This window comes from Schistocerca cancellata, chromosome 2 (genome assembly GCF_023864275.1).
Source record: "Schistocerca cancellata isolate TAMUIC-IGC-003103 chromosome 2, iqSchCanc2.1, whole genome shotgun sequence".
Classification (NCBI taxonomy): Eukaryota; Metazoa; Arthropoda; class Insecta; order Orthoptera; family Acrididae; genus Schistocerca; species Schistocerca cancellata.
The window spans coordinates 238,702,950-238,711,854 of record NC_064627.1 but is presented as its reverse complement, the minus strand read 5'-3'; positions in this window follow the sequence as shown (position 1 = coordinate 238,711,854).

Here is an 8,905-nt window from a genome sequence, read left to right as displayed (position 1 = left end):
CAAATTAGAGGACATAACTCATGATACCTTCCCTCTACTGACTTATATAAGAGGTTACACATTTAGGAAAGTCGTACAGAAGTCGAAATGTGAACTATGCACTGCATGGTTGCAGTTGGATGGAGAAATTGAAGTAGATTCATCGTATTGCTTTGTTAATAACTTGAACAGAGGCAGACTAATTTTACCCACTGAGGAAGCAGTATTTACTGTAGCTCTAGCATGGCACACAGTATCGTCACTTCTGAAAAAATCATCTGCAGCAATTCATGATATGTGGGAAACAGCTCTCATTTGTACATAATGTAAATTACAGAAAATTAGTGATCTCTAAGGTCATTGATGCCAGATGCAAATGTGTTTTGCATAACACCCTGTTAAAGAAACTAGATAATATTTCTCTATATACAAACAAAACTCTTCTCAATAGTTTTCAGAAGCTTTATAATGATAAAAGAACAGATTTCAGTGATAGTTCCAGAAAAATTAAGAAAATTATGTCTATTCTACACACGTTACAAAATTGTCTAACACATAAATGTACATCACCGCATCTTAAATAAATATAATTATTTATTTTATTATATATTTGTAAGTATACTGGACCCAAAATCTGCCTTTCCATTTACTGATCATTTATTTTAAATCTGTGTGTGTGTGAGAGAGAGAGAGAGAGAGAGAGAGAGAGCAGTTTCTCTTTTTTTTTAAAAAAAAAAATAAAGAGATTGAGTTCCAGCTTTGCAACAGATACAGTCATTTGGGCTTCCTTCAATACTTCTGTCCCTGTGCTTGACAGATAAAAACGCTATGATCTTCTTAGTCATCAATAAATTCATTATAAATATAGTACACTGGAATAATCCCAGCCACAGCTTATTAGTCTAAGAAAGTTCAGTACTGTGTGAATTAAAATAATCTGCCATTTTGTGCAAGCTAAAACTTACATAGACAATTTGTTAATGTTCCTGCTGTTGATTTTGAAAGTTTTTTCTTTAATTATAGTTTCACTGTCATATGGCATATGAAACGTCCCATTTGAAAAATTGTAAATGACTGTGCTTAAACTGACACACAATATTTTTAGCGCAAAGCAATCTGACTTTCAGAAATCCCTACAAAAGAATGGCCCTGACTAACATTAACCTATACCTTTCACAAATCACTTACCTCACCAAAAATCTTCGTTACTCGAACTACTGCAATACAGCGAGCGCCACTACTGCCAGCTAACTAAAGGTTCAAACTACTGGAGGCACTAACTACTGATAGGCATAGTTAGCAAATGAAAGATTTTGATAGAGAACAAACAATGTATTTACCTCAATAGTGTTCAAAAGTCATAATGTATATAGCAGTTCATGATATCCAGTATTACAAATTTCAAAAGTCCGCCATCTCTCTCCTCACATCCACCACTGCTGGCGGCTCACCTGCAACTACGCAACGCTACACGCTGTTAACAGCCAACAGCCCAACACTACGATGGCCAACAACAATGCAAACTAGCCACAGACTGCACACAGCACAGCCAGTAATTTTCATACAGAGTGCTACGTGGCGTTACCAATATAAAAACCTAAACAGCCTACTTACATAGCCCCCATGCTCCCCACAAAAAATTTTACGAACTGTTTTGGGCACTGGCCAATACAGATTTGAAAAAAAATTTTCATAATTACAGTAAGAAAGATATCAAATGCACACACTTATTAATACAATGTTGGTCAAAAGCTAAAATTTTCTCACAGTCCATAAAGACAGTCTTGATCATTCATCACAGTAAAACTGCCGTTTTTTTCTCAAAGTCTGAGCAGTAAAAGACAATGCACACGGAAGTAGTGGATTTCCATGCAGTCTTGAAGAAGTAGTGTTGTCCTTCCAACGGAAAGACAGTGCTGACTCTTGACATGCTGACAGGTAATGGGCCACAACTGAGCAAACCCACAGCAAAATCATTCGAAGTTTAGAAGAATATTGGTAGGTAGGTCATCACAGAGCAGACCCACTGTAGTCCTGGTAGAGATTGTGGTATTGGTGGGCCACCAGAGGTGCAGACCCACTGCAGTCCTTCTAGAAATAATGGTATTGGTGGGCCATCAAAGATTCAGACCCACTGTAGTCCTTGTATAAATAATGGTATTTGTGGGCCATCAAAGATGCAGACCCACTGTAGTCCTTGTAGAGACGGCCAGCAGCCATCTGTTGCGACTGTGCAGGTGCACAATCACCATCGAAGAGTGTTGCGGACAATATAGCAAGTCCATAACCACCACTTGTGCACTCACAAAGTTTTTGGAATTGTCCTTAGAACCAGCAATGCTGTTATCCAGTCCCTTGCTGAATTATTAACACACATGCAAACACTAACAGTCCCTACGTCTCACATATAGTCCATATACTCTGACCAACAGAAATGTGTGCAGTGAAATGAATGCTTACAAGTTCCTTAATTTGCTGAACTGGTGTCCATTACAATTTTATAACATAAGAATACAATAACAAAGGTACAAAATACATCATTAAAGAACATAACAATACAGATAACTCTGTAGTAGTACAGGCTTTACAATAGAATAGAAATAAACAGATACATCAGTGTTACAGGAATTATGACATAAGTACATACATAAAGATCAGAATAACTTTTGAAACATTACCTTCACATATGAGCAACAGAACAGATTAAATAATGTCTAAACATCTTTTCAAAGTAAATAACATATTATCACAAAAATTCTACAATGTAACTCTCATCAGATAAACACATAAAGACAGGAAGAACACAAATATACAAGAGTACACAAACACATAGCGGAATAACAGAAAGGGAATGGACAGGGTTTGTTTTACTGCAGTATCTTGCAAACAAAACTTTCTTTACTTCTTGAAGATCTCCCTTCATTCTTCATTATTTCAAAAAGTGCTATCTATACCTGCTTTCTGTACTTTTCTCGTAAAACTTCTCAATGCATTTCTTCCAATTCATTGCAACTCATTCTCTTATATAGTCTACCCCCTCTTAAGCTAACTTAAATCTACTGAGCTCAGATGCTAAACTAAGGGACGAGGCAATGCAGCAGCACAAAACAATTAACACAAACAGCAATTACAAAAAAAATGGAAAATTGCAAAGCAAGCTACAGTAAATCTAAATTACCAAGCAATGCAACATTACAACTAATATGAGCCAATGTGCAGGAACAATAAAAATAAATCAGTAGTAAAACTAGCTTAAAAGAGTAATACAAAGTGAAATTTAGTAGCACTATGCCTGACAAACAGCAGCAGCAAATGCAATAACTATATCTAAACATGACAAAGCTCAATCAGAAAAAATATTACACTAAAGTTGGCCATGTCTAATACCTATGTCACATCTTAACACTAGAGTGATGCATCACGATAAGTTACTGTAGCAGACAAGTTTCCAAATCGTTTAAAAATTTATTTATGCAGTTCCTGTTAAGGGAAATGTCTATTTGCGCTCTCTTTTCTAAGAAAGTACATCATAAATGTATTATTTCCTGGGTCTGTAGACAGAAAATAGTGATATTAGTATGTCTATTAAATTTTATAATAACCAATGCTGCAGTGCAGCTAGAAACTAGGTATTAAACGAAATGAGCAAATATTTATAGCCTATATAGGGCAGTGCATGAAATATTATTCACTAGGCAAATGGCGTCTCCAAAAGCAAAAGAATCTCTCAACTAGAAAGACAATAAATGTAAAATGTTTCTCATCATTTCATTAGGCATTTAAGTAAATATCATAAATTAAGAGCTCCACAGTGTAATCATATGTTTTCAAGTTTGAGTGTATCGTATTAGCGATGCTTTCTACAAAGAAATGTCAATAGCAGGGATAATGGCCTCCCTTTTTTTTCTTTTTTTTTTACCTGTGTCTCTGAAAAGGCACACACTAATGGCTTTTTCTCCAGGCGTCTGACACAGCTGGGTGCCCACGGCGCATTACGTGCAGGTGATCACTTAACTTTCTTACAGAAATATTTACGACAGCAGTTTCCGCTGCAGTGACAGTCTCATATAAAAATATTTCACAGGTCAAGAATTTGCGTTACAAATGTGTAGAAACAAAATCCTGTGAATATAATAGCGTGCAAAAAATTTTCGCCTGCATTGTGATACATTCACGTATTTACACACATTTCATAACTCTTAAAGTACGATTCTTGGTTTCTAACATCCTTTTTCACAAATCAGAGTCCTTAACCACTACTCATTATTCCTGACCTTATTATACATATACATATCCGTCGACACTTCTTCAATATTTCATCATAATAAATACGTAGCATAATCAAATTCCTCATATTGCATCGGCTTATTGATCATAAACATACCTCAACAGCATAATACACATCGTTGTTGTAATAATAACATCATAACACCTCAGTCAAATTTCAAAAATATCGTAGCTTTCTGCAATAATGTCAAAACCTAAAAAAAATTCTCCGCTCATTTCAAGAGTGTCATCTACCTCAAACGTACTTTAAAAATCATGATCTCATACCAAATACATCATTCATAGCTCTCATAGTATCACAATGGTTCCGAAAAAATATGAACAGTTCACAAAGTACAGACATAATACAATTTCGTAAGTGTGAAGTTACCCAACTGTGTAATTACGTTAACATGTGCCACTGATGTAGTTAAAAAAATGTTTATCTCTCTGTTAAATGACCAGATAGATGTGTAATTTATATGTTAGAGAAATATGGTACCGATGTGTAAAGTTGTATAAGCAAATACCATATTAGCTAGGGCTCCTTGTGCTTGCCAAACTCATGGTACACAAAGTAAGCGTGTACCCCCGTGAGGATTAATGTAATTATACCCTCAGGTGTTACAGATTACCGCAATGGAATGAAATGTATCACGGAAAACTTTCTTTGTAATTCAATAATCTTGAAAAATAAATGGTTTAAATACAAAATTAAGCACTCAAATGCGTGTCCTGTAGCGCTAAATGTGCGTCTTGCTGTAAGATAATTCTGTGGCAGTGTTGTAGTTATCGTCCTCTATAAGCAAAGTTCTGCTGAAGTCAATGTACTTACCTCATCATAATCGAAAGTGAAATGCTTTGCGTATAGATGTTGTAGTTATTACATACCTTACCGTGATCAACAAAGTACTATAATGTAACGTATTGTTGTGCTACGAAAGAGGCTGTATCATTGTAGCTATACCAAAAACGTTACTACTAAAACATGTTTTACTTTCCAGAATAATTCAGAAAAGCTGTGCAGATATAAAACAGAAACACCGCAAAAGCAACATTGTAAATTGTCACTCATTAGTAGCGTCGTGATAAAATCGTGTAGCTGTCACATAAACTGACCACTGTGTCATCTGGTATCTCACAGAAAGTACTTTAAATCCAGAATGTATTTTCAAGTAAACCAAAATGTTGCATTAAAATCTCATTAGCAGTACTGGTAAATGCTCTAAGTATGTGAGCCTTATAGTCATTACGTAATCGTGTAACTAACAAGCAAGAATGCACACACACAATAACACTGTGTCGTCTGTTCACAATAACAATGCATTCGTAATTTCTGTTTAAATGAGTTCTCTTGGTTCTTGACTGGATAGTTAACTTTAAAACATAGTTGCATGTTAACAGTTTCTAAGATTGAAAAAGAGTACTAGTAACATGAAGTGAAGATTTTATAGCAAGGACTAAGTTAAAAAGCAGATTATCTCCCAATAAATGGTTTTACATGTGAAATGTGGTGTAACCCTTTGCTCTTCCTAGTATGCAGAGTTTCAGCTTTAACGCAATTATCATGTGGTATACGTCGGTAAAGAATACTGGAATTTTTCTCAAGGTTAGCGTCTATGTTATTTTTCCCTGAGCCAGCGGGCGCACGTGGCTGCCTGCGGTGCGAGTCATTGTCTGTTTCTTTGTTGGCGCGCGTCTTTATTGGGACTAGGAGACCTAACTTCTACAAATTCGCCTTGCCGAGAGGGCCCAGCCCTGTTAGAATCCCGCCAGTTCTGATGAAATTCACGTTTGTCGTTATGATTATACCGTCTGTCGTCATATCGGTAGTTCCTGTAGTTTATTTCTTGTCGGTTAAGTGGTGGAGAATTTCTCCCTGAATCGTAACTGCATGCTGGACCGTTGCATCTGAAGTTATTCTGTCTCCCTTGATAATAATTATTTTGGTTCCCATATTGTCTGTTTCCCTGATTGTCTCTGTGATAGTCATTACCGCACAGAGGTGATCTTTCCCTGTAATTATTGCTTCTCTGCCAATGGTTGTCATATGGGTGGTGTCTGTTTCGGTCACGATTTACGTTGAAAGAATAGCCTTCTCGTATATTATTTCTGTCATCGCGGAATTGTGACGGATGTGATCCGTAATTGTTGTGCTCCTGTTTTCGCGTTCCGCGATTGTCAGTGTCAATTTCCAGTTCTTCTAACAGTCCCTGAAAAGCTTCAATGTAGTCTTTGCAACGTCCTGCTAAAATAATATGTCGTAAATTTTCAGGTAGTTTGATTAAGCAAATGTGGATGAGTTCTGAGGGGCTGTATGGGTTTGACAGGTACTGATTCTTGTGCAACATGTCTTCAAAATATTTGACAAGACTGGAAAATTCAGATTGTTCGAAATGTTTCATCATTATGATGCTATGTTTTACTCGGTCTTGTGTAGCTTGAGACCAATATGCTGAGAGGAAGGCATGATAAAAATCTCCTTCACTGTGACAATCGTGAATGACCGATCGCATTCTTACAGCTGGTTCATTCTCCAAGTAGCCACACATAAATTCTAACCTGTGCTTCAATGACCAGCTGGGAGGAAACAATGAGAGAATTGATGGAGCCACGCTTGTGGATGAATGTCGTTGGCAGAATTCTTAAACGTTTTGAATTTACGTGTAGTAATGAACAGTTTATAGTCAAAATCATCGTGTCGGCGAGTAGCATATCGGTCATTGTTACGACGTGTCGGCGGTTCCATCTCAAAATTCTGTGCACCTTGCCAATTTCTTTCATAATTTGCGAAATGCGCTGTGTTATTATTTTGTGGCTGTTCCGTATTTCTATGCCCTTCTTCCTGTATTGGGGCGCTAGTGTCCTCTGAAATATGTAATTTTTGTATTACTTGTGCCAACTGGTCTTGTACTTCCCGGATTTCTCTTTTGTATTGCGTATTAATTTGATTCTAATTTTGTTTGAATTTCTTAATTTGTTCATACATTTCTGTGTCAGTGATGGCTACAGCTCTTGTGTCATTGAGATCATTATCTACCTATGCAGATAAGTTAGTGAACTGATCCGAAAGTTCAGCTACTTTCTCCGATAGTGTACTTATTTACTCAGTGTGTTTTTCTGAACCAAGTTTCAGAGTGTCCATTTGTGTTTAAATCGTATCTACTGTGTCCTTTAAGTTTCTTGAGTTTTTGCAAGTTGCGTAACCGAATCGGTAGATGCAACTGAGTCAATTTTAGCTTGCAAGGTGTCGTGATTTTCATAAACAATAGTTTGCAGTTCTTTTATGGCTGCTTCGTGATTCTGTAATGCACTTTCATCACGCGAAAAAATAGGTTGGAAATACTCACAAATTTGTGTTTTTACATCATTACAGACTTTTTGACATTTCGATTCGATTTTATGTAACTCAGTAGTCAAATCTTAACGTGTTTGTTCAAGTGTGGTGTCTAACTTTTGAAGATTTTGTTCCATTGTGTCTAACTTTTGAAGATTTTGTTCCATTGCGTCTAACTGTTGCTGTGTTTGTCTCTGGTGTTGTTCCATTGTGTCTAACTTTTGAAGCTTTTGCTGTGTTTGTCTCTGATTTTGTTCCATTTGTTGCATTAGCTGTAATAACAAAGCATTAGTGTCTGGAATCTGTTCCTCTACGCTTTTTGGCAGTGCATTTGCACCAGCAACATTCACATTTTGACAAGCTGAAAATGTGTCTGGACTTATTTGAGAAAACGGTGAGGACGCAAAACCTGAATCTACAGTATTTGTAAAATTGTGTCCTGTCATTTCGGATTCCTGAGGCGAGCTGTTGCCGAGCCATCGATCGATAATGCTTCCCTGTTCACTAATTGTTTCACTGCCTACGCCATTGTTTGCCGCCCGCTCCATTTCCCTATGCACAATTACCAAATTATTATGTTGAACATTAGTTAATTCATTACACGGTGGCGCTAAAACACTGCTTTCGTCTTCACTGTCATTTCTCAGTTTACTTTGGAGCCTAGTATTACGTTTTTCACACGCCATTATTGTCACAATATTTCACACGACAGCACAGAAAAACACAATTTGAAGAGCAAAAATAGGGGAACACATTAACATAGCACTGAAAATAATATCTAGTTAATTGCAAGCGCAGCTGCGAAATACTTGGTGCAAATCTACATGCATGCCACAACTGTTTCACTGTACAAGAATGAAAAACTACAACTACAAAGGAAATTCTCTCTACAATTACGCGCTAGCAATAAACAATAGCTACACTAATTACACAAACTACAAGAAAAAAAATCAGAAGATTCCAGTGAGGTATCTTTGGCTAAGGGTCGACATATGATACATCCCCTTTTAAAAAATTGTACATGAATGTGCTTAAACTGACACAAAAATTTTTAGCGCAACGCAATCTGACTTTCAGAAATCCCTACAGAAGAATGGCCCTGACTAACATTAACCTATACCTTTCACAAATCACTTACCTCACCAAAAATCTTCGTTACTCGAACTACTGCAATACAGCGAACGCGACTACTGCCAGCTAAATAAAAGATTCAAACTACTGAAGGCACTAACTACTGATAGGCATAGTTAGCAAATGAAAGATTTTAATAGAGAACAAACAATGTATTTACCTCAGTAGTGTTCAAAAGTCATAATGTATATA